The 27,929-nt window shown below is 48.1% G+C and overlaps 1 protein-coding gene across 1 annotated transcript in view; it reads left to right on the forward strand.

Annotated features, from left to right (window-relative positions):
• Positions 1–18,643: 18,643 nt before the first annotated feature.
• TNFAIP8L3 (TNF alpha induced protein 8 like 3) overlaps positions 18,644–27,929 on the forward strand; it is a 35,777-nt gene continuing 26,491 nt past the window's right edge. The window contains exon 1 of the mRNA XM_053670168.1: positions 18,644–18,731. The gene's annotated coding sequence lies outside the window, so the exon portion shown is untranslated. The remainder of the gene's footprint in view (positions 18,732–27,929) is intronic.

The following is a 27,929-nucleotide window of genomic DNA, read 5'->3' on the forward strand; positions in this document are numbered from 1 at the left end:
CACCCAGAATGCAAGGTCAGAGAGACCCCTATTTCACATCAAGCTATGTCAATACACCTCAAGAGCAAATGGTATCATTGCCCCATTTCATGGATGAAGAAACTAAAGCTTACAGAGGTTAGTAACATAGTCCTAGGAGGGTCGAGATTTGAATCCAGGCCATTTAAATTCTAGATCCTTGATCTTAATTACACTGAGGTCCTGCCTCTCTCAAGCCCAGGTTATGAGTTTAGGAAAGTTGGGTTTCAAGTTCAGTGAGTAAGTTACCTAGACCAACAGAATACCTGGATGACGGACTTCCAAAACTTTTTATCTAGACCAATGCTTCTTCACCAGGTGCGATTTTTGCTTCCCCGGGGGGACATTTGACAATATGTGGGGAGGTGCTACTGGACTCCAGTTAGCAGAGGCCAAAGATGCTGCTACAAACATCGTAAAATACACAGGACAGCCCTCCACGATGAAGCACCATCTGGCCCAAAATGTCATAGTGTCAAGGTTAAGAAACCCTGACCTAGATGTCTTATTCATTTTATTGAGGGAGTCAAGAATGTCCAGAATAAATGCATACTCTTGCATGGGATAAGAACCACACTTGAAAAAGAGAAAGACCGGTAGGAACCACCAAGTGGTGTTTGGTGCTCCATGGTCAAGGTTCATTGTGGGAGAGAGTCCAGCTCAAAGACGACTGGCCACAGATAAAGAATTTTTCTCGGCAAAACCTCACAAACAAGATAAGATGGCAGAATAGAAATTCTCTTGAACAAATGCCAACATTTTCCCCCCTAGTAATGTAATTTTCCTGAAATTTTTGTTATATTTGAATTTTTATAGCACCTCTACACCTATTTTAAACCAGAGCAACAGAAGAAAATTTTTTTAAGGATGATAGAATCAGACCTTCTTGGGGAGGGAAGGAAACATGAAAGGCATCTGGTCCACCCCCTGCCCACGTCTCCCTCGGAAAGGGAGTGTGCACTGCCCTTGTTTCCACGTCATATGATTATAGGGTGGGGAGGTCACCATCACAAGGCTCTCATTCCTTTCCAGAACATTCTGCTAGGAAGTTCTCCTTCCCAGGGGCAGAAACCTACTTCACCGAGCTCTCTGCTTATTGCCTGTAATTCAGTCCTTTGTCGAAGGCTGGGTTTGGGTGGAGGGGGTACAAAGAGGATGAGAGGGGATGGGTCCCAGGTGCTGTGCTCAGCACTTCACATGCATTTGTTTCTAATTCTCTAACAGCTTCTCACAGCAGCTCAGGCCGATGGTCACACATAGCTTCCCACCCTGCCTGCAATCTCTTGTCTGGATAAACATGAGTGATTTTTGTCACAGAAACATCCCTTTGGCAACATTCATTCAGCTCTTGTTCACTGATATGTTCGATGTGACAGGCTTGTGCCAGATATTGCAGACCCAACGGTGGGCAGGGTGGCCTCTCAGGACAGCGGTACTGCCACACGCTGCTGGCAAATGGAACCCCTCAATCCTAGTGGCCATTATTATTATCTCTAGCAAAAAATTCCCAGGCCGACCCTCCAAAGTAGCCTACAACACCAGGGACCTATCCCAGAAGAGATCTCTGCCTGGGAGGTTAAGCTGAGGCACAGTCTCCCCAGACCATGGGACTAGAGAGTGTTACGGACATGTGGAATAGCCTGTGTGAATACCAGGAGTGCACTCAGGCCACTGAAAACAGGCCCGCCTGGCTGGATTGGAGAGCAAGGATGAGGGGGAGGCGAGAGCGATGCTTGAGAAGTGTGGTGGGCCTTGCAGACCATGTAAAGAATCTGGGTCTTTAGCTGTAGGACAGTGAAGCCCACTGAAGCTGAGAAACAACAGGATCAGATTCAATTTTCAGAAAGCCAGGCTCAAAAGCTGTGTGGAGACTGGACCAGAAGGAGGCAGTCCAGGTGGAAGGCCATGCCTTCGTTCCATTATTCTGTGCCCCTCGGTAGGGGCTGCAGCGCTGGGGATTGAGAGAAGTAACTGTGGTGGAGTGTTGCAGGACCTTAGCCATTGCCCATAATCTCCATCAACTCATCTCCAAAGTCACCCCAAGTAAACAGAAATATAATTTAACTCATGGCATTGGCTATGAACCTGTAGTTAAAAAAAAATAGGCCTCCAGTCTCACTCCTCTTCCACCAGCAGATTATTCCCTAACACCCACCCACCCACTCCACCCTCTGCCTAGCGGATTCTATCCAGCCTGAAGAATGGGGATGTTTAGGGTAGACAAGGGTTGGTAGTTGGACATGGGATACAGAGGAGAGGAAGCAAGGATGACTCGGATCTCCAGCTTGAGCAGCAGGCAGATGACAGAGTCTTTCAGGAGCCAGCAGAAGAAGCGTGTTCAGTAGTGAGGAGGGGGATTCAGTTGGTCCAGGCAGAGCAGGGGCCACCAGCTGGTAATCCAGGTGCAAGGAGAAGACTCGGGAGCCCAGAGGGAGGCAGGTGTGAGAGGAGACGGAGGCAAATGAGCGAGCCTGCTGTGCAGAGAACTCTCCTTTGATCCCCACAACATCTTCAGGGACATTTTTGAAACACAAAAACTCTTGCAGTAACGGGTGTCCCATGGGAACTGGAGGGTGGCTGAGCTTTGCATCAGGGTGGATGCAAGAGAAAATGGGACACAAGAGACAGAAGCCAATGGGACCACAGAAGTGCCAGCTTCATCAAGTTGTAAAAATAGGTAAGATGGCAAGGAGGGGGAGATATCTGAGGAATTTCACTTAAAATGCAAGGAGAGAGAGGTCCCTAATTCACACCAAGTTTTATATCTGAGCCGCCTTGGGTCTAGGAGTTCATTTGCAGAAAGAGATCCTCTGCATGACCATTATCTCAGAAAAAGTTTAACAACAATGTCATCAAAGGGAATAAACCTCTAATGGTGGAACTGCGGGTACCATAGCAGGTTTCAGGGCTACACCTTGTGGCAGAGGGGACGTGTTGGCACCTTCCAAGTCATACTCCCTGCTGGCAGCTGACTCCTTCTCATGCCCCACAGGTGCCACCTGATGGAATGATCTCCCCTCAGCACCCAAAGGAGAAGGCCCAACCCTCTCCCAGCGGGTCAGGGGCCTCCCCTGAAATCCCCGAGGAAGTGGGAATGAAACCGCAACAGAACACAAATTATACTGAGATGTCTCTCAACGAACCAAGGGGCATTGTGTACAACTCTGGTTTTGCCATTATCCCTGGAAATGAGGGTCAACTTTCCCTCCGAGTTTTACATCTGGATCCTCCCTGGAAACAGGGTTAAACAATTGCACACAAGCAATAATCTCCTAGGAATTTCTTGGAAAACGATGTGAGGTAAATGGGGACATTTTTTTAAAGTTTACTGATAAGTGATTTCCAGTTTGATGTTGTACTAAAACTGTTTTATATCATGTACATTTTCACTGCAGGCTCATCTTGTTGAGATATCATCGCCTTTATTTAAGTTTTGTTTTGCTTTGTTTTGTTTTGAAGCACATAGCTAAGCAACAAGAGGCTTCCGTTCTGCCTGCTGGTAGTTTTCTGAGTACTTGTCTTGGACACACCCCACTTCTCCTCACCTCAGTCTAGCTGACGGACACCTTAAGACCGAGAGGGTCCCATCTCTTGCTGTGTCCTTGGTGGGCCTGAGACCATACTTACAGGTAATAGGTGCTCAGTCAGAACCTGCAGATCTGAGGGGACTGTGGGGGAAGGCAGCAGCCTGGCCTTTTCCTCAGGAAAACAGGGTCATGGTGCAGCCAGCTCCAGAGGTCACTTGGTCTTCTGTTCTGGGTTGTCCATAATTAGCTTTGCGCTCCCAGTCCTTGGTACCCAGAAAGCAGTGACTGTCTGGTGTATGATGCCAGGCATTAGGGACAGGAAAGAGATCATTTATACCTGGGGAGAAATACTACAAATGCAGCACTTTTTTCTTTTTGCTACCAGGGCACTCTGGGTCGGAGATGAGCAGTACCGCTTCGGATGCTGGTGTGGCAGAGTTGCCTCCTCCAGGGTTCCTGGGGCTGTTTCCAGGACCTTCATTCCTGGCGGGTGCACACGCCCACAGATCCGCCTTGTTGCGCCTGCGTCCCCAGAGCTATTCCCCTCACACTTCTCAGTTCAGAAGCTCTTTCTGAACACATTCATCGGCTGCTGTTTTTCTGGGAGGGGCTCTTAGGAAAGATGGATTTGGGTTTTAAACAAATCTTTACCTCCTTGAGCAAGTGACTTCGCCTTTCTGAGCCTCCACTTCCTCATCTATAAAATATGGATGAAATTTTAAAACACCTATCTCATTGGGAAATCTTGACACACGTAAAGTGTGGTACATGCTTAGCACATACCTAGCACTCAACGAATCTCCCACAGGCAGGAGAGACCTACGCAGGGTGAGCCCTGGCCAAAATTGTGGGGAAGATGTCCACCGGCCTGCTTTCCTGTGCGCTGATTCCATGCAGAAAGGCCCAACCTCAGGAATGGGTCAGAGGATTTGCTTGGGGTATAGGCACAGCACAGAAGCTGGGCCAGGGCAGGGCTGGGGCTAAGGAGTACCAGTGTGCAAGGTGGCCTGCTCCCACCCTGGTGTCAGGGGAGGGGCTGGGGGGCCACCCCAGAGAGGGTACCCAGACAACAGTATGCAGAGGGATGGTGCTTGTGGGTGCAGAGGGAATGCACAAGGGGTTTCCAGGGCCTTGTCCAGGTGAGCTGGGGCCCTGGATGGAGCTCTTTAACCCTCAGAAAGAGAGGCTGCGTCATGTCGAGGGTTTGCTCCAAGTCTTCCAGGCATTCAGACTGGAAATCAGCAGTAACTATTCCTGTCCCTTGTCACCGACCACCCTCCCCACCCCTCCCCCAGCCCCCAGGCCCTTTGATGGTCCTTCAGCAGCCCACGTGCTCCCTGCTCAGGCCCTTTGCCCTAGCTGGTTCCTCTGCCTAGGGTGGTGGCACTTCAGGCACCAGAGCTAGCAGGGGAGAAGAGTCAAGCTGTTTGGCTCACCCAAATCACACACCCCTTGAGTCATGTCATACCTACTATAAGGCTAACTCCAATAACAAGCAAAAGGCCATTTATGCAGGCAAGTAATTAGGAAATAGGAAAATTTAAGTCATAGCTTTGGTGGCATTGCCTAGATAAATGTGGCTAGAGCTTGGATGAAGTTCTTGCCCACGGATTGGGGTTTCTTCTCCCTGGTGCTTAAAATCACTGCCTGGTAAAGGATGTAGCAAGCAGGGTATCATTACCATGAACAATTCACAACACCAAATGCAAGAAGGTCCAAGCCTCATCCAGAAGCCCATGGTCACGATGCTCGCCCCATCTGCTCATGGCTGAAGTCATTGAGAGGAATTATTTCGGTACCGAGAACACATTTCTCCAGTTCCTGTCCATATGTGGGGAGAAATGGCAAACGCCTCGCTCTGTGACAGTGTCCAGAAGCAAACAGGCTCTCACAGTAGTGAGTGTGATGCTAGCCTCACCCATAGCCATGGCCTGCGTCCGAGAGGTTTTCTGGGGTGCTTCCTTGAAGGAGCAAGATATTTTCCAGAAGAGGGTGGGGCATGGTAGAGATAACAGGGAAAGCGAAACACAAAACATCCCTTTCAGAAAGCGTGGGCTCAGCGAATGGCAACTGTGTACGAGGCAGTCTCTCACAGGCATGTCTCTGTTCCTCTCCTGTGGCTCAGCCTTCCCTGCCTGCTGCACCCCAGGGCACAGAATCCCTCCTCGGCCATGGCTGCTTATAACAAACCCCATTCCCACGGCAGAGATGCATCTGCAGTGTTCACTTGCACAGGATTTGATCTACGCCTGGGGAAGCATTCCAACTTATGTGGGCCTCAGAGATGTTGTTGACTCCCACTGTAACAGAAAAGGGACTGGGCTGTGAATCTCAGTTCTCCCATGTAGCTGTGTGACCCTGGACAAGCTTAGTAACCTCTCTGAGCCTCAGTTTCTTCATTTGTGAAATAAAATAACTTCATGCTCATCAGGTTGTTTTATCAGAATAAATATGATTAAATAAAATCATGCATATAAAGGATAGAAAATGCCTAGGACTGTTCTATAAATATTACTTTCCCAAGTGCTTCATTGGGTTGCTTACTAAATGATGTACCCTTTGTGGCAGATTTTTATTTCTATTAACTTGTGGTCAAGACTGCTGCTTTTAGCTTCTTCTATTTTTGTTTTAGAGAAAGTGGAACACATTTGTTGCTTAGTTATAATAAACCTATATGTTGTAACTAGCTTAGTCTAATAACAATCTCAAATATTAGAATGACGGGAGAGACATTCATCTTCCCATGAATTCATTTATATCCCACCTTATTCCAGAATATTTTGAGGAGCTCACAACAATAATACAATGGAATACAAAGAGATAAATTAGTTCTTACAAGTTAGTCATGGAGTTAGTCCTGAGCTTCCCAGAAGCCGAAGCAAAGCGGGAAAGCTGAGCCACAGTAAGATGCAAAGTACGAGATGCCAGCTGCTTTCGGAAAACACAACTTCTCCTGCAGGAGGCTCCACGTGAACTATGCCCCATCCTCAGCAGTATCTCTACAGAACAGCTGCCTCTGATCCTGCCTGTTGGTGCAAAACAGGGCACCGCACCTGAGGGCTGCTGCAGAAAGATCTAAGCAAGGAGGGTTTCTGTTGGTCTGGCTTGATCCGGGGGTGGGGTTTTAGTCCCCAAGGAATCAGTGAAATATACAACCATTCCACTTACTATAGATGCACAGCAAATTATACGAAGCCTTAGTAATGTACAACTAACATTTTATTTTGTTTCTAATGTTGCAGGCCAAGAACTTGGAGAGGATACAGTATAGATAGCTTATTTCTGCTCCGTGATGCTGGGGGCTCACCCGGGGCCACTCAGAAGCTGCGATGTGAAGGCATCTTCACTTCCAGGTCTGGTGGTGGATCTGGCTGCTGGCTGGGACAGGAGCGCTCACACACGGCCTCTCTACTTGGCCATGGCTTCCTCACTGCATGAAGGCCCAAGGGGAGTAAAAATTCTTATATGGCAGCTCAGGGCTCCAAAGGTCTGAATGTCCCAGAGAACCAGCCAGAAGCTGTGTAATTGTTTCTGGCCAAGCCTTAGAAGTCCCTTTTACTCCATTTGGTTAGTTGTAAGCAAGTCACAGATTACGGGGAAAGAACAGTTCTTGAGAGGAGGCCTGTCAAAGTCACGTCACAGAAAAGCAGTGGGTAGGAGATATTGTTACTGCCATCTTTAAAAACTGCAATCTGCCACGGCATCGTTCACTCGATTACACATAAATGCTGTATCCTGCAACCAAGATTTCAATGAGAATTGAGTGCATCTAGAGGGTTTAAGGGTGTCTCTCTGGTGCCAAACACAAGGGAGGAGGTCTTGGTTGGGCCTCCACAGTAGACAGCAGCAGCTTTGAGAGCCACAGTGATCACACACTAAGGAGATTGACAGACCCGGGTCCCCAGGGGAGTTATTCTGCTTAGGCTGCCCTAACATATAACACCACAGACAGGGTGGCTTAAACAACAAAAATTAAACCAAATTTCTCACAGTGATGGAGGCTAGCAGTCTGAGATGAAGGTGCAAGCCTGGTGAGGCTCTGCTGAGGCCTCTCGCCTTGGGCTGCAGATGGCCAGGCTCTCCCCACGTGCTCACCTGCTGCTGCCTCTTCTTCTCAGGCCTCTACTCCCATGTCTGACCCCGACGACCTCCCGAAGGCCCTGTCCTCAAGCCCCATCACATTGGGATTAGGAATGCAACGTGTGAATTTGAAGAGGACACAAACGTTTGGTCCACAACACCACAGTTACAGACGTGCGTAACTGCCAGCATTCAGTGAAAATGACGTCAATTCCTATTTCCAAATAGCTGGAGTCTTTAATCAAGTAGACAAATGACCCATACACGTGAGTTTTGCACTTTCTTTCTAACTTAGTCTTATAACTAGAACTCAAGCCAAAAACTGTGACATGGTTATAAATAGACCCAGAGCATCATTATAGATAATTTGGAAAGGATTTCATTGGTGCACATCTGTAAGCAGTTCAGGAACACTTTTCAAGCTGTGTTTACATGACATCAAACATCTGGATGAAAACTGAAAAAATAATCAATTTGGATTGAAAACAAAACAGAAGTACAAATCTCAGTGTGCTGGCCGTCGGAATACTGAATGCAGAGCCGATCCCTTTACCCCAAGAAAGAGATAATGGTTCACGAGAAGGGCCATGGAGGTGGCCAAGGGAAAAGGGGGCTTCATGGGAAGGCAGACTTTAAAAAAAGAGAGCCTTTATGCAAATTGGGGATGGGGAGGGATGAAATCAAAGGCTATGAAAAACATGAAGAATACAAATCTAAAAGAACAAAGCTGCTGGAACCAAGGGCATTGCAGCTTGAAGGCAATAATTTTAGCTCAACTGAAAAGCCAGTAATAAATCCTGGCTATGAGGGGAAGGGGCGTACAGGAAACACAGGCTACCAAACAGCTGATGAATTATTCCTTTACACATCACAACCTACACTGACTCCTTAAACATCATAAACTACTTTCACTCTTTCAGGCAAAACCCTTTGTAAAATGTGGCACGCATTCCCCAGGCTTCCTAAAGAGAGTACACTATTCCCAGAGTGTGATGTGAGCCCTCAGTAATATGTCACAGTCTCTGGGGTTCCAATGGCCCTTGCTAAAACCCAGGGCCTGAAATACTTTAGTTCCTATCTCTGTTTTTCCAAAGTTCTTCCATTTTTTTCCCCATCATGTCTCAGCATTTTGTTCTTGTGCCATGGGTGAGGATAGGCTCTCCAGACACAGCCCCTGAGAGAAGGACTGGAGGGCAAGTTTCTAGTGCAGGAGGTGATTTTGGGGAGCAGCAGCAGCAGGTGACAAAAAACAGGAAGGCGGCCTGCGTAGCCGCATTACTTCCAGGTGCAAGCTGCTGACCCCTTGAGGCAGCGGGGCCCCGGCGGCACTGGGACCCTTACAAGACCACACCAAGCTGTCCCACATGATCGAGGGACAGGAACCTAGATTTTGTCCCCAGTCCTGTCCACCATTCTCTGACATCTGTCCTCTTAGCTTCCTGGCACTTCCAGAAGCTTGCAGCCATTGGCAGTAGGAATCCAGCAGTACACAGGGGAAGTCGAATGCCAAGGGGACGTGGGCAAGGACAGAAGCTCCTCCACGCTGGCCCTGGGGCTGCCTGGAGTGGCTGCTCCACCCACGGCCTGTTCTCACACCTGACAGCATTGGGGGTAAAGAAGGAAAAGTAGACTGTGAGTAGAGCCTAAGGGACTTTCTTATGAGTCAAAGATACCTTTTTTGATAGCTCAGGGGCCTTTACTTTCTGATGTCTCCTGGTTTTTGGTTATATTCTTTTAAAAAGGTGTTATAAAACAACTAGTAATTAAAAAAGAATTGGCCACTCAAAAATACCCAGTGAAATTAATTTTTAAAGCAAAGTAAGAGTCCACAAACGGCAGGTTGTGTTAGGCAAAGTATCTGGAGATGAAAACTGACTGTGTTATCTCAAGTAACAGGAAATAGCCAGACCTCAGAAAGAGTCAGTGTCCCAGGTGGGGTTACTGTCCCTAGAAGGACATGTGAGTGCAGTGGGTAAACTGAGGCAAACCCCAACACACTGGTTTACACACTGTGTGAGGCACAGCCAAAGGGAGAACTGTGGGGCGGTGGACGTGCAGGAGCCCCAGGTACACTGGACGCCGGGTCGCAAGACTCACCCCCCCTTGTCTTGTGCGGGGAGAGGACTTGGTCAGTAAATCAGCAGGGAAGTGGGGGCCATGTTCAAGGCATGTGAGATGGCCAATGGTAGGCCCTCAAAACTGACATCTGAAAAGGGCTGGGACAGGCAGCTCTAACTTAAAGTCATACATCAAGTTTATGCACAGCCAGGACAAAAACCCAGGTGTTTTCAATCTACCACAGCAGAAATTACCCAACACTTAGTAGCCCGGAGGCATAGCCAAGAACAGGAAGTGGGTTGCAGGGACACCAGGGCACACTGGCCAAAAGTTCCCATGAGGATAACTCCGCGGAGAGAAGCCAGAGGCCAAGCCTGAGACTCAAAACCTCGAGCCATCACAGCAAAGCACATCGGCTGGCGGGTGGGAAACAGGGAGACAGTGGGGGTAAGAGGGACGAGGAGCCCACACACCAGGGATGGGCTGCCACAAACGGAGAGCCAGACAAATTAAATGTGGGGCGAGGCAGTAAGCAAGAAGAGATTGAAATGGGGTGGGCAGAGGACAAAAACATTGCTACTTAGACTCCGGCTAGTTCTTTGTTTTGATACATATTCGGGGCTCTCCCATGCATGGGGGTACAGAGCAGATAGTAAAAACACAAGTTCATAGGTGAAAAGAAGGGCCTTGAGATCTGGCTGGAAGTAGCAGGATTTGGGCAAGGACGGAGAAAGAGTTGTAGCAGCAATGAAGACATGAGTGAAGAGCCAAGAGGAGGGAAACTGCAGACTTGGAAAGAAAAAGGCAAACATCAAGGAATTTGTGGAAGAAATATCAGTAGAATTTGATAAGACTGTGAATGCCAAAGTAAGAATAAGACAAAAATCAGGGAACCAATTTGAAGGCAACCAATCTGAGGATCTGGGAGGCTGTTGGCATCCACAGTGATGATGGAGACTTTGGAAAGATGTGTTTGCCTGGAACTGAGTTGGCATTGCTCTGACCCCACCCTCCACCCCACATCTGGGAGAGGAGAGCATTAAGGGGTCCAAGGCTGTCCTCTTTCATATAGGTTACTCCCCATTCTTATTTAAAGCAATGTCCTTGTACCAAGGGAGGAAACCGGTGTCCCCACACTTATTTCTGAAACAGAAATCTAATACTTGATCCTGAGATTTGCCAACTTCATCAAAAGAAGTGAAAGTATGAGCATGTGAAGGGTGAACTGAGTTCATGGATTCTTGACAATTATGGGACCTGACAAAATCCACATTGGAAGAAAGTAACATAAAATTGCAAGGATAGAAGAATATAAGCAAGCCAACTGGAAATATGATGTCAATGTGTCTGTTTAAGGGGAAGATTTGTTCATTTGAACCAGGTCACTGTGACTCAAATATTGTATTGCAATTATGTTATCTGAATAAGCTTCAATAAATCTAACCACTCATGAACATCTAGATTAACACAAATCTGGAAAGATCTAAAAACAAGCTAAGATTGATACTGACAGCCAAAGGAGGAAGTTGTTGAAACACTAAAAATTTCCACGGGGCACGTGTTAACGGTTTGAACTAACATAAACTTTATAGTCTTGGCTGTCAGAGGATTTCCCATCTATACATTCTGTTTGAGGTGTGAAATGTCTGCATCCACAGTGGAGAAACCAGGGAAGTAATAGCAACTGGCCCAGGGGTCCTGCCAAGGAATGATGTTAATTTATGGCTTTCCCCAGAGAATGATCAAAAGTTCATGGCAATCAGAAATCAGATCCAGTGTTTAAAAGAGTCTTCCCTTAGAAGTGTTGATAACTTCAACCAGGCAGATTAGCTTTGAACACAGAAGAGAAAGATCAATTCTAGAACAACGCCAATGGGAGACTGGGTGGGGAAAAAAAATGTTGGCTAGAGAGGAGAGAGGAATGGAAAGTTTGAGAATCCAGAAGAGAAGGGGAGGGAAAAGAAGGGAATGGAAGGAATTCATTGATGAGGTGGAGAAATTTTTAAAAGGGGCTGGTTGTCAAGGCCTGCTTTCGATCATTCCATTCCAGGTGAAGGTGGGCTCCTGGAACACTGACTGGGGTGCAGGAGGTAGAAAAGGAGGAAGACCAATACCGAGGGTAGAGATCTGGGAGCAGAAAGCAGCAGCAGATTGAAAGCTGATGTTGTGAAGGAGAGGAAAGCGCCCATAAGGGAGTCTGCTGGTATGGGGGCATGCCGAGCCAGAGCTGGAGTCTTGGTTCTAGTCTCACCGTTGCCCTCACTTTTGGCAAGCCATTTCGACTTTCTGGACTTGTTTCTTCATATTTAAAATGAAGGAGTTAGACTAGGTGAGCTTGCATGGACCTCTTCTCTTCTACAGCCCTCAGTTCAACATAGATGTTATGAACTCAGAGGTTTATATAAATGGAGCCTTCCAGACTGGGACATGTATTTAGCTTTTCTAAGTAGCAAATGCTTTGAAGGGAGGAAATAAGGTTCTACTCAACACTTGGCGAGCAGTATTTGTTCTGTAAAATAATTAGCAAGTAAGCATTATTGTACTGGGCTGTCACATAATTACAAGCAAATTGAAAGAAAAAAAGAATTTAGGAGACTCAATTTCCCTTTCCATAGAGCAGAAGAGTGATTAAGATAAACCACAGGTGGATGGTTAATGATGACATACGCAGGGGGACAGAAAAGAGTTCGGATGTAGGGTCAGGAGCCTCAAGTTCCAGTCCCAGCCCCGCCACGTCGAGAATTTGAGCATGGCATTGGCCTCTGTGTCCCAACTTGCAAAGGAATCCTAAAGGGCATGGACTCCAGCCTCCCCCAATATGGTCATCCACCTGTAATCATTACAATACCCTTTCTTCTTCCTACATGTCTGTACAAATAAGGTCCTACTAGGAAAGCAGAGCTATGTTGTATTTTTTCAAAAGAGTAATGGAGGGAACCGGCTATAGAGGTGATGGAAGAGCCGAGAAGGCAAACACAGGACAGCGTGGCAACCTCGATGACAGCAACAGAAGGAAGCCAGCGACCCCCTCGGCTAAAGGTATAAAGGGAGGAGGTACTATGACTAGCACCTGGAGGCAGTGGTCACCAGCTGAATGCCGGAACCACAGTGGGAATATCTGGTGGGAGCTGGAGCCCTGGAAGAGATGCAGCCATCATCGTCAGGGGTGCCAAGATCTGAGGGATAGAGGATTGAAGAGAATATTCCGGCTCCTCTTTCCCCTGATCTCTAATCTGTTAGTGTCTCACTTGGGCTGGATCGAGCTAGAAACCAGCTGATAGGAGAGCCTGGCAAATGCAGCCTGCAGGGGTCAGCCCTCTCCCACACACAGCAGAGAAAGGGCAAGAAATGGATCTGAGGACCAGCAGGCCTGGACTGGCACTAGATTCAAATCCCATTTTCTACTAACACTTTCCATTAGTCCTCCATCAGCTCGGTCTTCACCCATGAGGACATCCATCCTGTAATGCCTCATTTTCTTTCTTCCCCAGCCTGGCATTCAATCTTCCTCATATGGAATGATTTCCAAAGTTCCTTCATTGCTCTGGTTCCACTTCTCCAGGGGCTCCCTGGTATGGCTCCTTAAAATGTGGCACCAGATGTTCATGAAATCCCAGGTGTCCATAATACCAGCTGAATACAGAGGGACTATTCCTGCTCTTCTTGTAGCAATGCATTGTTTTCCCACTGTTAGCTCATGTTGAGTTTATGAACAACCAAGACCCACGGGTCTTTTCCATGTGATTCCAAGTCTTCCCTAATTTGTCCTAGCAGGTAATCTACACATTTGATAAGTACAACCAAATTCCAAATCCATCCTCTACATCACTGGCTTTTACCTATTTATTTATTTTTTTCGATATCACTGAGATATATATTGCCAGAGCTTAGGGCAGAACTCTATATCACTCCACTGGAGGCCTCCCTCCACATTAACTGAGAACCACCAATCAAGTCTTCCTGTGTAGAGTTACACAGCCAACAGTAAGGGAATTACGTGCTTTACTTATAATGCACGGTGTCTGTGGCAATCGGTTCCTTTCACTTTGTACCTGAAACACAGAGGGTGCTCAGCCAATACCTGATGCATTGAAATTGAATAAAATTATCTTAATTCATACCCCTAATGACTCCATTTAAAGAAAGTTAACATGGTCATTTTAACGGGGCATGATAATGAACCCATGTTGGCTGCTAGTGATCACCGTTTTCTTCTTTAAATGTTTATAAACGTGTTTGCTCCAGATTTTTGCTAGAGTAACAAAAATGCTACCAATATTATTCCTGGAATCCATTCCTTTCTGCCTGTTAAAAACTGGGGCAATATTACCCCTATCCAGTCTTTGGATACTCTCTTACCTTCCTAAAAACTTTAAAGACTCTAGTAATTGCCTAAGCCTCATGGCTCTTCTCCCCAATAGGAATAATATTGACCCTTCCATGACGCAGAGCTGTGTAAGGATCCGGGAAGATGGGAAGACTGTGGACACAGCTAAAACCGTCACATACGGTCAGTCTCACATAGGAGCCATGTAGATCCTTGTAAGTACAGCACCAAAACAGCACAGTCACATCCTGAAGCCCCAAAGTGAATGCCACAAATGAGACCAGACACCATATGCAACCAGGGAGACTCCCAGTGGGGCTGAACCTATCATCCTGGTCCTGCTGTTTAAGAGGCTTACAAACAACCCAATAGGAAGCTGAGCTAGAACGCAACAGAGGCTGCACCCACAGAGTTTTCTTCCCTCTCCTTATTTCCCTTGCTTTTGACTTATTCTTAATTTCCCACTCCCTCTGAATCAGTGCATTAGTTACTATAACCACAGTAGCTGCTCAGGAAGCTGTCCTGCAGGCAGTTAACGAGGGCAGAAGCTAAGAACCTGAGAGAACAGCCTGATGCCCAATTTGCCAGCCTCTTCCACCCCCTGCCTCCCACAGGTGTCTGGACTTGGATGGGGATGTGCAGAGGACACATTGCCCACAATGAAAATATGAAAGGAAATTTTCTACTCTCTTCAGCCTATAGGAACCTCCTCTGGGCTCAAACAATGCTTGATAAATGCAAGAATAAACTTCAGTAACCTACCCTCTATGGAGAGGGGATCCCATCCACAAAAATTCTTTATACCCTTGAAGTCTCAGGATATTTACAACAAATACTTTGTTAGCTACAATTTTGTCTTGCCTCTTCCTCCCAAGACCCAACGAGGCTGCTGCAGGTTCACAGACAGTGACTAAAGATGTGTGCAAAGATTTAGACATGACAATGCTCGCTGATGCTGCCTAAGAGACAATTGGAATCAACCTGTGTGTCCAACAAAAGAGTATTTGAATACATTATGATGCATCCCTACAATAGAACATTGTGAAGCTGTTTAAAATCACATTGTCAGAGACTGGATGGAATGATGTTCACAATGTACTGTTAAGAGGAAAAAGCAAGTTACAAAAGCAGAATGTTACATACCACAAAGGGAATTTTTTTTCAAAAGATATGTAACATTTGTTGCAACTGGTGGAATTATGAATGGATTAAAAAATTTTTTTATTGTTTATATGTGTTTTCCAATTTTTCTACAGTGATGTGAATTGCTTTGGAAATAGGGTGGCAGGGGGAGGGGCAACACAACTTATTTTCGTTAGCCAGAAAGAAATAGGAACAGCCCACTCTTTGAAGGCTGACTTCTGGCACATTGTTCTGCCAGAGGGTATGAAACCAGCTCAGACTCCACTGTCCAGCTTGCCTAGAGCCCTGTGGGGGCCACCTTGGCTCTGGGCAGAAGCTTCCTTGGTACCGGCATCCACCTTGAGACAAGTTATTAAAAATGGAGCTGTCCTGGCCAACCTCTTATCCTGAAGTACCAAGGGCCACTTCAGCCCAGAGAAACAGCCGCTCCAGAGCCCTGTGGGCTTCTGAAGCAGAGCAGCAGTCCTAGCTTGTGAGAGGACCCTCCCTCCCGCCTCCCAGCGCCTGCCGAAGGTTTGCAGACAGCTCCCTTTCCATCCCACAAGAGGAGACAGGCAGATGAGTCATAGCACTGGCTCGGATTAAAGAAGTATTATTGTGTTAGCAAAAATGGATCTATTTTATTATCTGTTTCTTGACACTTTACAAATAGATATGTTTTTCCAACCAGACAGGCAAGCTCCTTAAAAAGCCAACAATTTCGTTAAGCTGAAGCTAAAGAAATGACCACTAAGAGTGAGAAACACGTGTCTGAAGAGCAGCCAGACTGAAAAGATGTAGTGGAAACACTGAGGAAAGTGGTTTATATCCCTGACGCTAGATTCAAGTCTGCAAAGTGATGCCATTCTTCTAAAAATACACAGAGGAACGATGGAAATCCTTTCCCCTTTCCTAAGAGCTTTCTCTCTCTTTCCTTTTTTAAAGAAATATACTGGGATTGGTTTATAAAGGAGATTAAAGCATAGATTGCAGCTTTCATGGGGGTAACGCTCGTGGGGTCCTATTTTAAGGATTTCCTTCTCTTGTACAGATTTTTCCACACTGGGAGAGGGCAGATAAGGTATGTTCCACTGATGTTCCTCATTAGACACACACGCATGCCAGCAGTCATTTCCTCTTGTCTTGCTATCCCATGACAACAGATTGCGTATCATCGGAAATTGGAATGGAGACCTTATTTTGTTTGGACCTCTCTTCTCCATTGTTTAATTCCACATTCAATTTTTCACTCTATATATGCTTTCCTTGCAGAAATACACTACAATTGAATATAGAAACAGATACATAAATAAGTGTTATTTATTGAAGACTCACCTAATAGATTTTTCAGGAGCACTTTAGCCAGCAGGGTCCCCCACCTCATGTTACCTCTGGGCTGAGAGGTACTGGGTTCTAGTAAAGAGCGGATGACTGACACACATGTGTGTGTTGTACATGCGTGCTCCTGGTACTCTGCTTACTGTTGATCAAGTTCCAGCAGTGAGCTTCCCTGTTTCCTTTACTGCTGTGATACACAGATGTTTTGGTGGTGTGTAGAGGAAGCTGGATGCCTCTTCAATCCAATGCGCTCTGTTCTCTGACGCTATCTTCATTGTTTTTCCTTAAGATGGCAAAGCTATGATGATAAACTTTTAAAATGATCCCAGCTATTTGTCTGTTTTTTTTTTTGAGTACCCACTTTTCCAAATGTTGCCATGACTTTTTTCATTTAAAAATGTGGTTGTAAATATTTTGCTTTTCTAAAGGGGAGCCATTAGATCTACGAATGAACGTTCTTCCCACTTATCCAACATTACCTGTGCACCAGGCATCAGGTAACAGCTTCCACACTCATTGTTTCATTTACTCCCTTACAAGCCTCTATGGAGCAGATGCCGACACATGAGGAAACTGAGGGAAGTTAAGCCACTTGCCCAAGATCACACATGTGAGGTAGGGGGGCCCCTTCCCATCCCTTCATTGAAATCCATCCAACTGTCATCAAAGTCCATGCGTTCGGCCATCCAGAAAACGCTTTCTGAGGACACAAAGTAGGGCTGCATTTTCACTCCATGAAGCCCACACCTCGCTAAAGGAAGCAGCCTTCAGCTGACAGAGAAGCCAGACTCACTCGGGACACTGTTAGGAGCAGGTCTGGACATCACACAGCCTCGATTTCGCCTCTGCTCACCCACTTACAGGACCTCAGATCACAGGAAAGTTACCTCCCCTTTCTGAGACTCAGTTTCCGCCTCTATCAAGTGGAGATAACAGTATAGATTGAATTCTATAAACCTGCCACCTTGCAACCACTTCTGACTGACAAAGCCCTTTCAAATGGCTCTGCCAAAGTTTGTCACTGGGTCCTTGGAGGAGCGCACTCAATATATAGCGGTTTTCAGTAGACCTTCTCTTCAAACTTCATTTTGCACAGGTCGGTAAAAGGAGCCCCGTATTCTCCACTTGCACGGGTGTGCAGAGGAGCCGGCCTGAGGTAATGCAGGTAGTGGAGTTGATAATTCAGGAGGCAATAAGACTGTGTGGATAGTCAAGAATTAACAACAACGAATCTCCTGAAGCCCTACTGCTGCGTGTTTTTTATTCCTTAATTTAGTCTTAATTACTGAATAAGGTTACAAATGCTTTTTTTTTTTTTTTTTAAGAAAGTAGAAAGAGAGGGTATTGAGGAAGTTTAGCACTCTGTGTTAAAGACAGAGAAAGGTTGTTAAATCCATTCTTGCCCCTCTGGCAGGGCGGGCCCTGCCTTTGATGTGCACGAGGGCCGCGGCCCTGGCTACCAGCTCCACAGCGGGTGGCGGGCCCAACCCGCCCCACCCACGCCCAGAGAAGAACCGCCGAGTTAGCAGTACCTGCCCGGCGTTGTTTACTTTCTCTCTGGGTACCGGGCCCTGCTCTTGGACCCTCGCTTGCGTTATCTTACGTACTCCCCCACAACATTTCGGACAAGAGGGAATTCTCATTTTTTTCCATTTGCCAAGAGGAAACAGAAGTCGAGTGACTCCCCGAGGTCTCCGAGCGGTGGCGCCGCCCTCGAACAGAGCAGCCCCTCTCACTGGGAACCGCATCTTTTCCTAGTTGGGCAGAGGCACCGTTTGGCCTAAGAATCCTCCAAACTTGGCCACCACCCCCGAGTGCAAGAGCAAGACCTCGATGCGCCCCGCAAGTTCCGGGCTGCGGGCGCCGGGCGGGCGCGGGTGGGAGGAGTGGCGCCGCCCCCGGGGTATTTAACCCCAGTCCGGGGCCGCGGGGCGCCGGCCGCTCCAGCTCCTCGCTGATCGCACCTCCCCTCTCCCCTCCCCGCTCCCTCCCGGCGCGCCCCACCCTCCGCCCCGAGCTCTCCTCCAGCGCAGGCACCGGCCGGCGGGCGCCGGGAGCAGGACACGGGCGGCGCTCGGAGCGCACTGCCCAGACCGCGCCACCCCGGCTGACCGCACTGAGTGCGCCGGGCAGCCGGAGTCGGGACGCCGGCCCGGAGCGCCCCGCAGACGGGCGGGCGGCTGTGGACGCCCGGCCAGCAGCTCGCAGCATGGATTCGGATTCCGGCGAGCAAAGCGAGGGCGAGCCGGTCACCACCGCAGGTACTGAGGGTCACGACAGCCCAGCGGGAAGGGCTGGGACGGGGAGAAGAGGACAGGGCAGGAAGTCTCGAGGGTTTCCCGGCTGCAGGAGGGAGGCCGATCCCCGGCAGCTCGGCTCCTTACAGGGCGGGACCAGCGATTGCTCAGCGCCGGGAGTTTGCCTTCGGGCTTTCTCCCCCTTCGCACTTGGGCGCGCGGGCGGCACAGGAGGTGCGTTTGCGTGCGCCTCTCCACGCAGCGTGGCTCTTGCAGCAGTCTGGGGTCACCCAGGCTCTGTGGGGGTGGGGAAGGGTTCGGGAAACCCGAGTCCTGTTGTTAGCTACAGCGAAGGTTACAACACATTCGCCTTTTGAAATAACTTTACGAGCCCTGGCCCGCCCTCGAACCCAGGGTGCCGCAGTCGCCGCGGACCAGGTGACCGGGTGCGAGGTTGTGACTGGGGACTCGGGAAGGAAAAGCCCTGGACAGGCGGAGGTCAAAGCAGAGCTGCTAAATGAGGTTTCCGAGGCTGCTAGACCAGCCGGTGCAGAAGCCTTCGCTCATCGCTTGTCCCGCACGTGCAGGAGGTCCCAGCGGAGAGGGTCCGAAACACACACGCCGGGGCGCGCCGGACAGGGCTTCGCCTTTAACAGGCGCCGCCGGCTTTTCACAATCGATAGTTATTGAAGCAATGGGTGGATGCTTACTTAGGAAAAAATGAATGTCCTCCCCCGCCTCTCCCTGATACTGAGCAACAGGAGCAAGCCACCCACAGCCTTGAGTCGACTTACTGCTGGGCTCCGCCTGCCACCCCGAAGTCCATGCACCGGAGACCAGAACGCATATGCGACGTGCCCTCCTTTTCGCCTTCCTGTGCGACCCCGAACGCTAGCCCTGGCCAGCAGACCTGTGACTTAAGTGCTGGGACTTACCTGGTATAGACCCAAGGTCCTGGACTAGTTCCCACTCTTCCTAACGTCACGCCAGTGTCCTAAAGGTGGGGACCAAGTGACAAGAGGCACCATCAGCCCAGGAATGGGTGTAGGAAAGGCAGGCTCTAGAACCAAGGGCTCTACTCGAATTACTCCCCTTCCTCTTCACAACACCTAGCCAGGTGATTATCGCGGCTCGCCCACCTCTCACAGCCAGGGAGTAGCCAAGGACAGCGTGAGGCCCTTTCCACTGCATCGTACCCCTGAGCCTCTCAAAGGGCAGCTGTGGTCAACACCTTCAGGTGGGTGGATGGGAGGAAAGGAGGCTGCGGAAAGGCCGGGCGGCTTCGCCAAGATGCCTGTGTGAGAGGATTTCCCTGTGTGTGCAAGGGCCACCTGCTTTGTGTAGGTATGTGTAGACGTAATTAATAAGCACCTGCCCTTTGCCTACGTGTATGTTTCCGTGACTATGAAACACCAAGATTTTGTTTCACAGGTGGCTTGTCGATCTCCTCACATCATTTAGAAGTTCCAGTGGGTGTTTCGTGTGTGTCTATCTTCAGAACTGAAGGGGAGGCAGTGACCGTGACACTTGCTCGACTCTCTCAAAATCCCAGGAACTAACAGGTTCTCCCAGCGCCCACCCTCAGATCCCCTTTGGGGCTGACGGAGAGGGACAGGAGGATTAGGAGGCTTCGGGAAGAGAGGGGAGGCCGAGGGGGAGACATTAGAGAAGAGTTGGGACTTGGGTGGAAGGGGAGGAAGGGAAGGAGTTCTTAAGGGTCTTGCTGCCGCTTCCTCCAGCCCGCCCAGCACTGGCTGCCTTCACGTGGCCGACTCTGTGTCAGAGGCCTCTGCATAGCCAACAGCAGGCATGGCCACTGAAGGCAGACAGTCCCGTGAAGAACAGGGAAGCCAGCTCTTGTGAGCTGTGGCCATGCGTTTGTGCCGTACTGTTTCCTACCATCATTCCTTCTTTCTCTCTGTGCCTGAATCTCGCAGGTTGAACATTTATTTGAATGTCACAAGCCATTCTGCTAAATGACATTCAGTCTCACTCATTATTTTCTGTCTTAAAGTGTTCTTTGTGACAAAGCTTCAAAGCTTGATGCTAATTTACCACCTTGCTATGGCTGCATCCTGTCCAATGGGGACTCTGATGCAGGTCCAGATGTAAGTTAAATGACAGGTATGTTACCCACAGGGGCTATAAGGAATGTGGCGTCCCACTGGACTGTGTCTGTTCAAGCTGGACAGGTCTGTAACTGAAAAGGACAGGAAAGCAAGTGGGACCTCTTAGAATATCCGTGTGTGTGTGTGTGTGTGTGTGTGTGTAGCTACTTCACAGGGAGTTGAGATATAAAGGCTCCTTCCTCCTTGGTGCCCTGCCCTTCTTGAACTTGTGTAAAAGCCCTGCCCTAAGATGGGCCTTATTAAGGTCAAGAACCTAGACCCTGGATCAGAAAGATCTAGGTTTCAGTTTCTACCCAGTGAGCAAGTAACTTGGCCTCTTCAACCTCCGTTTCCCTCTCTGTAAACTGGAGTAACAACAGGACCACAAGGGGATTGTGAGGATTAAATAAAATAACACATGGAAATGATCCTGGTAGTCATTCAGTAAATTTGATTATCACCTGATTGGATTATGGGTTATAAGAAATCTGCTAAATACTGTGTCCTACTGCTTTGTAAAATGTAAACCACAGACATGTGTAAGACAGTATTGTTGTCATTATTACCACATTAATCTAAATGTCTCAGGACATTTGTTTTTCGTTTTCTCCCTCATGCTCCTCATTCTATCCCTGGTGTGTGCGTGTATGTGTGCCCATGCACATGCGTATGTGCGTGTGTTTGCTGGTTTGTTTTGGGAAGATTACTTTTCATTTACATCTTTTCAGCCTCATCACCTCCCAGCTCAAGGCATTAAAATGGGGACTTTTAAACCTGCTGCTTTCACCAGCCTTTTTCTCCAGCTCTGGGGAAAGGTGTAAAGAGCAGTGACCCTACCCAACCCACCCGCCAGCCTGGAGATGAGCCACTTTCATGCCCCTTTAAACAGAAGGAGGGGCTGTAAGCCTCCCCGACCCATACTTCCTTTCCAGGTAGTGCGGAGGCACAGGAGGTACTACCATCCTCTCTTCCGTTTCTGCTTCTGCCCATCTCACTGGTCACAAACTGACCGAGGAGTGAGAAAATCTCCAAGGACCACCTGCACTCTGCCTCTTTCAAGAGACTTTTCCAAAGATCTCAGCACCTGCTGTGTAGCTCTCTTATCTAGCAACACCCTCCATCAGAGGGTGAAGGGGGGATGAGATCTGTCTCAATCTGCACTTTCTGTTACTCAGGAAGCACGGGATGATGCTTCTATGTCATTCTGCTGCCTGCAGCTCCTCTGCCTTTCTCTTATTTTATGGTTCTTTCTATGATTAGGAGAGAGGCAGGGTTTATGGAACACTGGATTCATTCCAGAGACCCAACTTGGCAGTCTCTCCTTTGGCAAACCCACTATCCATCTCTCAGAAACCCCAGAGCTTGGTGGATTAACTTGGCAGTGTTTCCAAAGATGCAACAAGCGAGTAAACATTAGCAGTGTCAGCTTTTTCCCTTTCTGGCTTATAAGACCAATACTGTCTACCCAGCTGAAGGCAGACACGCTCCCGTTCACAGCTGGCTGGTCCAGGGCAGCCAAGCTGATGGGGCATCCTTGCGCCCAGGTAGGCACTGCAGAAAAGCATTTCCATGTCATGAAGAGAGGATGTGGTAAGAGAATTTGAAGGCAATCAAGGAAGTGCAAAAACAGCAGGCTTCTAACATTGCCCTCTCTGCTCTCTCCATCCCCTAGGTCCTAAGCTGGGTCCACGTGAACAAAGTGGGAAGGAGTACATAGGATTCAATTGGTGGCCAAGAGGAAAAAAGGTGTTTCAGAAGTCAGATACCACTTGTGCAAAGGCACAAATAAACAGGAAGGTGACTCGGCTGTAGGGCATATACTAGGCGGTACTGGGAAATAAACTTAGATCTGAGTATAGGGAGAACCACTTATAAGAGGGTCAAAATAGCTTGGTTCTCTTGATGCTGAACAAACGCCCCTGAGCTGACTGTTGAGCAGAGATGTGGCCAACTGAGAGCTGGGTTTGCAGAAGCCACATTTGGCAGACATGAAGTGCAGAGGTGACCTAGGTTTGACCCTCAGCTCCCAGGATGTGGCCACAATCAGAGAGGGTGGTGGCATGTAGTGCTAAGGCAAGGCAGAAGAGGAAAGATGCGCATGTCATTTCAGAGAAGCAAGCAACAGACTCTGGTGACAGACTGCACAAAAGCTGTGAAAGGGAGAGTGGAAGGAGACTGGCGTGCTGAGTTCGGGCGAGGGCAGGGAAATGCAGGAGACTTGCTCCCAGCCTCTCCTTCCCAGGCACTTAGTGATGTTTGGTTTATAGTGCTTTGCTAAAGGCAGTAAATCATGCCAGAGCATTGGTGTGGGGGGATGATGAGGTCCTAAAGTTTGTTGATCCTCATTGTTAGGTTCCTGGAGGAGGCTGTTCAGTAACCTTTGTCAATGGACAGACTGACAATTGATGAACTGGCCAACGAGGGCAGTGATCTCCTGGGGATGATGTGCCACTTGGCTGTTAGTCCCTATCCCATGCCTCATTCCTGGTCATGGACATTTTGGGGCCTCTACCTGTCTGTCCACACAGTGTCCATGGACAGTGGGCCGTAGCTGCTTTGAGGGTCAGGACCTTGTCTTGTGCTTCATGTTCCCAAGGCTTTTATGGATGATGTAAGTAAATCCGCATCCTAAGGAGACTCGAGAACTCTGCCCGAAAATGCCAGATAGACAGCCCGAAACCTATCCAATGAAATGGAGCTGCCCGAGCCTTCCTTCCGTGTTTGGTTTTGCTTCATTGCTTTAAGGTTTCTTGCGCTGTTTGGGACACTGTGTTGGAAGGTATAGGGGATGCAAAGAGATAAGAACACAGCCCATCCCGTCTTCCAGGGCTTGAGATCAGATGGGGAGAGAGGACACATATACCGACTGCCACAGCCTAAGCCAGTGCATGAAGACTCCCGACCTCCTTGCCTGGGATTATACGTCGCCTCATCACTGTTTCTATGTTCTCTCTTGACAACAGCCATTTCCCATTGTGTACTTTATGGTTATTCCTGCACACGTCTCATCTCTTGTCCTGGACTGTTAGCTCCCTAAGGCCAAGGGCTGGATCTTTTTCACCCATATCACCTCCCACTAACACCAGCTACATGCCCTAAACACACTGGTAGGTTGCTAGCTGGTCAGATGGATGGATGGATGGATATATGCATGATGCTGTAGGTTGGCTCCCCAGGAAGCAGACTCTGAGATGGAGATAAGCATGTAGCAGGTTTATTTGAGACCACTTTTGGGGTCAGGACCTGGGGAAGAAAAGGGAAGGGGAGGGACACTGGACTGCAATGCAGACGCAACAGAGCCTCACACTCAAGCAGGAATGCTAGCCCTTCGGAACTGTTCTGAGTTGGGGCGAGGGGCCAGGCCTTTATATACAACAATATAATCATCAGTCATTACATGCAGGCCACCCCAGGGAACAGGGTGTGACCTTGGATGAAGCTCTTCCCTTCTGCTAAGAGCTGTCTGAAAGGAGCCCTCCCAGTAGCTTGTGGAATATTTGCCCCTTCATTCCCAATGGAGAACCCAGGCGGCACATCTCAGCATCCACCACAGGTGGCCTCCAAAGTTCTTCAGGAATGCCAGCCTTGTCTACTAGCAGTGTGCAGGGGATAGTTGGTGAGCTGTAAACTTTATCTAGACCTCATTAGGGCAATTTAGATCTTCAGATGAATAGCCACTCTAGACCTAATAGCTCTGCACTCAACTCTTTAATCTACACAATTCAACAGATATTGGCTGATCATCTGCTTTGAGTTCAGAGTGGTGCGGGGTACTTTGGTACAGCCAGAAATGGAATTAGATGTGGTCTGGCCCTCAGGAGGCTTGCAGCCCCATTAGGGAGACAGATCACCCACCCGCTCAAAACCGGATCTGAAAGACTGGGTGGTGGCGGCAATAACTAGTGTACAGTTTGGAGCATGGGACATGGTGGTTTATAGTTCTGGTTGGAAGGCTTCGTGGAGGGATGGGCCTTGAGGGGGGGCCTGGCCCAGTGGGGGCCCCTGGTAGAAGATTTGGGCTCATAAGTAGGTGCTGTGGTGGTGGTTGTAGCCAACATGTAAGTTGCTGGAGATGAGGAGAGAATGTGTACGAGTAGGTAAATATACAGCTCTATTTCCTGTGTTATATCTCTCTTTAAAAATAAGGCACTTGTTTTTTTTATTTGTCAGCAAAACCAAATTATAGTCACACTTCCCATTAGCACTTTCTCTGACTGGTTTATTTTCCTCCAGCATCACCACTGGCTCTCACTTGAATTCACATATAAATCTCTGTAAAAACACTATATATATGATTTTGTTGTATTTTTCAGTCATTTGTCTTCCAACCCTTCATTTAAATGCCTGTGTAGGTGGATGTTTGGGCTGTATCTTATACAAGTGTAGAAATAAAGAAAAGAGAAGAATTAAAAAAAAAAAACCAAGTTTCCCCTAGTAGCCCAATCCAAGAAAACATGTAAAGAAGAGTGAATACCCTTTACCCCACATATATTAAGACATGCCAAAAATATACATTTTTAATACGTCAGAAGTACTCTTTTTACGCAACTGCATGGCACAAATTCTGAGCTTGCTTTAGAACAACCTTCACGTTCATCGTGGGTTCCCTAAACATCACTGCCAGGGAATAAAGCTGAGCCTGTTCATGGAAAATCTGCTGGTGTGCAGACTATAAAAATGGGAGGCTTGGCAGCACAGAGAGTGCTAGACACACCCTAATAGAAACCAGTATTTTATAACTCAGTTCTCCAAGAAAAAAAGACACTCTGGCAGTGTACATGTATTGGCTTACACTGTTGAAAAACCACAGGAACAGCCACCAGCTCCTAGGTTTTCTTCTGAGAAGTGAGACACGCTTTCTGTGAAACTGTTCGAGCCCTGGAAGGAAGCATTTCGGTGACACATAGCTTTGTGGAGACTCCCAGTTTCATAGTAGAGGCACCCGATTTTATGTGCAGGAGGAAATTCTGTGGAGGGCGGTTCTGGTGGGCACACACGTCCCACATCCCTGATTTGGGGCCTGTGGGTCATGCTCAGAAGGTGCATTGGTATTTCAGTGGAGAATTTGGAAGCGAGGTGATGAGGGGCGTTGGCAGGGCAGGCCCCTCTCCGACCACATTTGTGTCTGATCCCTCAGTTTCCTTGAGATAACAATGAGAAAGTTGGGCAGAGAGACTGGGGTTGGGGTTACAGGGGGAGAGAAAGTAGAGTTCAAGAAGTTGTGGCAAACATCAAACGAGACGAAAAACAGTGAGGATGCTCTTTGCCAGCCGGAGTCCAGTCCCAGGAGGCTAGTAGTGAATGTAAAATAATAGTGATGTTTTGAATAGTTACATATTATTTTATATTAATTAAGCTTGCACAATGTATTTGAGACTGGGTTAACTGTTTATTTGGTATTTAGCCCATATAGCAGCCTTCCGGGCTGGGTACTGGAAATAGCCCCATTTTTGTAAACCAAGAAATTGAGGCACAGAGAGGTTAAGTAACTTGCTCGGGGATATGCAGCTTGTCAGTGGATATGAAGACAGTGGTGCTCTTGTAGCAGGTAGACTATGCAGTTAGGTCAGTGGTGCCACCAGGCTTCTTTGCGTCTCTTACCAGCTCCCATGGGACCCAGAACCCTCACCCTTGGGCTCCTTCAATTTGGTTGAGACATTACAAGTCAGTTTTAAGCAGCAGATATTACCTGCATTAGCCCAATAACATGTGGGCAAGAATGGCTGGCATGGGCGCTGGAACAGGGACTGGTGAGGAGTGGTTTGGGAGGGAAGGTGGGGAAACCAGCATAGCTGCTGCTAGGAAGAGAAGGACCCTGCAGCCACGAGCAGCTCTAGGGTGATGGGGACCTGGTGGATGGAGAGGAGAGAAGGGTTGAAAACCAGAGTCAGGAGAGGTGCCGAAAACAAACCAACACTCTCTCTACCAGAGGGCACTTAATCTGGGTCCTAAGTGCAGGAGTCGAGTCATTTCACTTAGAATCAGTTCAGATAGAGCATCCCAAGGACGAGGTGACTGGCTGGATTCGAGGGGGAGAGAAAGCTCAAAGATGAGACTGCAGCACAGTGACAAGAACTTGAGATTCAGAGCGAGACAACTTGGGTGTGGGTTGTCAGAGCTATCTCTTCTTGCTTTTTAGTAACATTATTTTCTGATCAAGAGAATGCAAGCTCCTGGAAGAATATGTGAAGACAATACAAAGAAGAAAATTAGATTGAGCCCTAAGAATAGATATGCTTCTCCAAAGGAGTGAGTGTAGACCAAAGGCAGTTCTGAAAAATGCAAGAGAGCTGTACTTGGGGAGGGGTGGGGTTTATAGGAGAAGCTGAGTCCCTGTTTTCTGAAATGTTGACTTGGGAGCCCTGAAAACATCTGGCCTCACTGCCAGGCAGTGTCACAACCAGAACTGGAACCAGACCCTCTGACTCCTCTATCCTTCTCCCAAAACATATGTCATTGAAAAAAAAGGAGCAGAGTTATTCTGAGTGCCGTGATAGCAAAAGGACCCCTACTCTGCTTCCTTCCCCCCCGTTTTCTCTCCCTGGGCGTCTCCCTCCTGGGCACATCTGCCGGAGATCAGCCCGCCACGGAGATCAGCCTGCCACGGGCCCACACCAGGCCCTTCCCTCGTGCCTGGCCCACTCCTTCTCTCTAAGGAATTGCCTCAAGGGGAGCACTTAGAAGATTTTTACTTTTTAAAAAAATACCCAAGAGGTATTAGGTTTCACAGATGCCCAGTGACCATTGCAAAGGTTCATTTACTTTGAGTTTAATATAACAGCTACCAGCTTCAGAAATAGGTGTACTGGCCTGTTTCTTCAATCATGTTTTATCTTTCGTTTGGGTTGATTTTTTATTTTTGTAAGGAAACAAGGCAGTTTGTTCTCCCATTAGCCTCTCTATCCTCAGGACTTAACAGCATGTTTCAGTGATTCGGTCTCACACGAAGCAGGTGAAGCTAACTTAAGAGTCAACTTTTAGAGAGCCCAGAGCAGCACCTAACAGGAATTAAACCTGAATTTCCTTGAAATTTTTTTGCTGACTTCCTTTTCTCCTGTACATAATCTTGGTTTCCCTGTACTCATCCTCAACTGCTCCTCCTGCACCCCAGGAA

Source organism: Artibeus jamaicensis, unplaced genomic scaffold (genome assembly GCF_021234435.1).
Source record: "Artibeus jamaicensis isolate MK-2021 breed Jamaican fruit bat unplaced genomic scaffold, CSHL_Jam_final contig_548, whole genome shotgun sequence".
Taxonomy (NCBI): domain Eukaryota; kingdom Metazoa; phylum Chordata; class Mammalia; order Chiroptera; family Phyllostomidae; genus Artibeus; species Artibeus jamaicensis.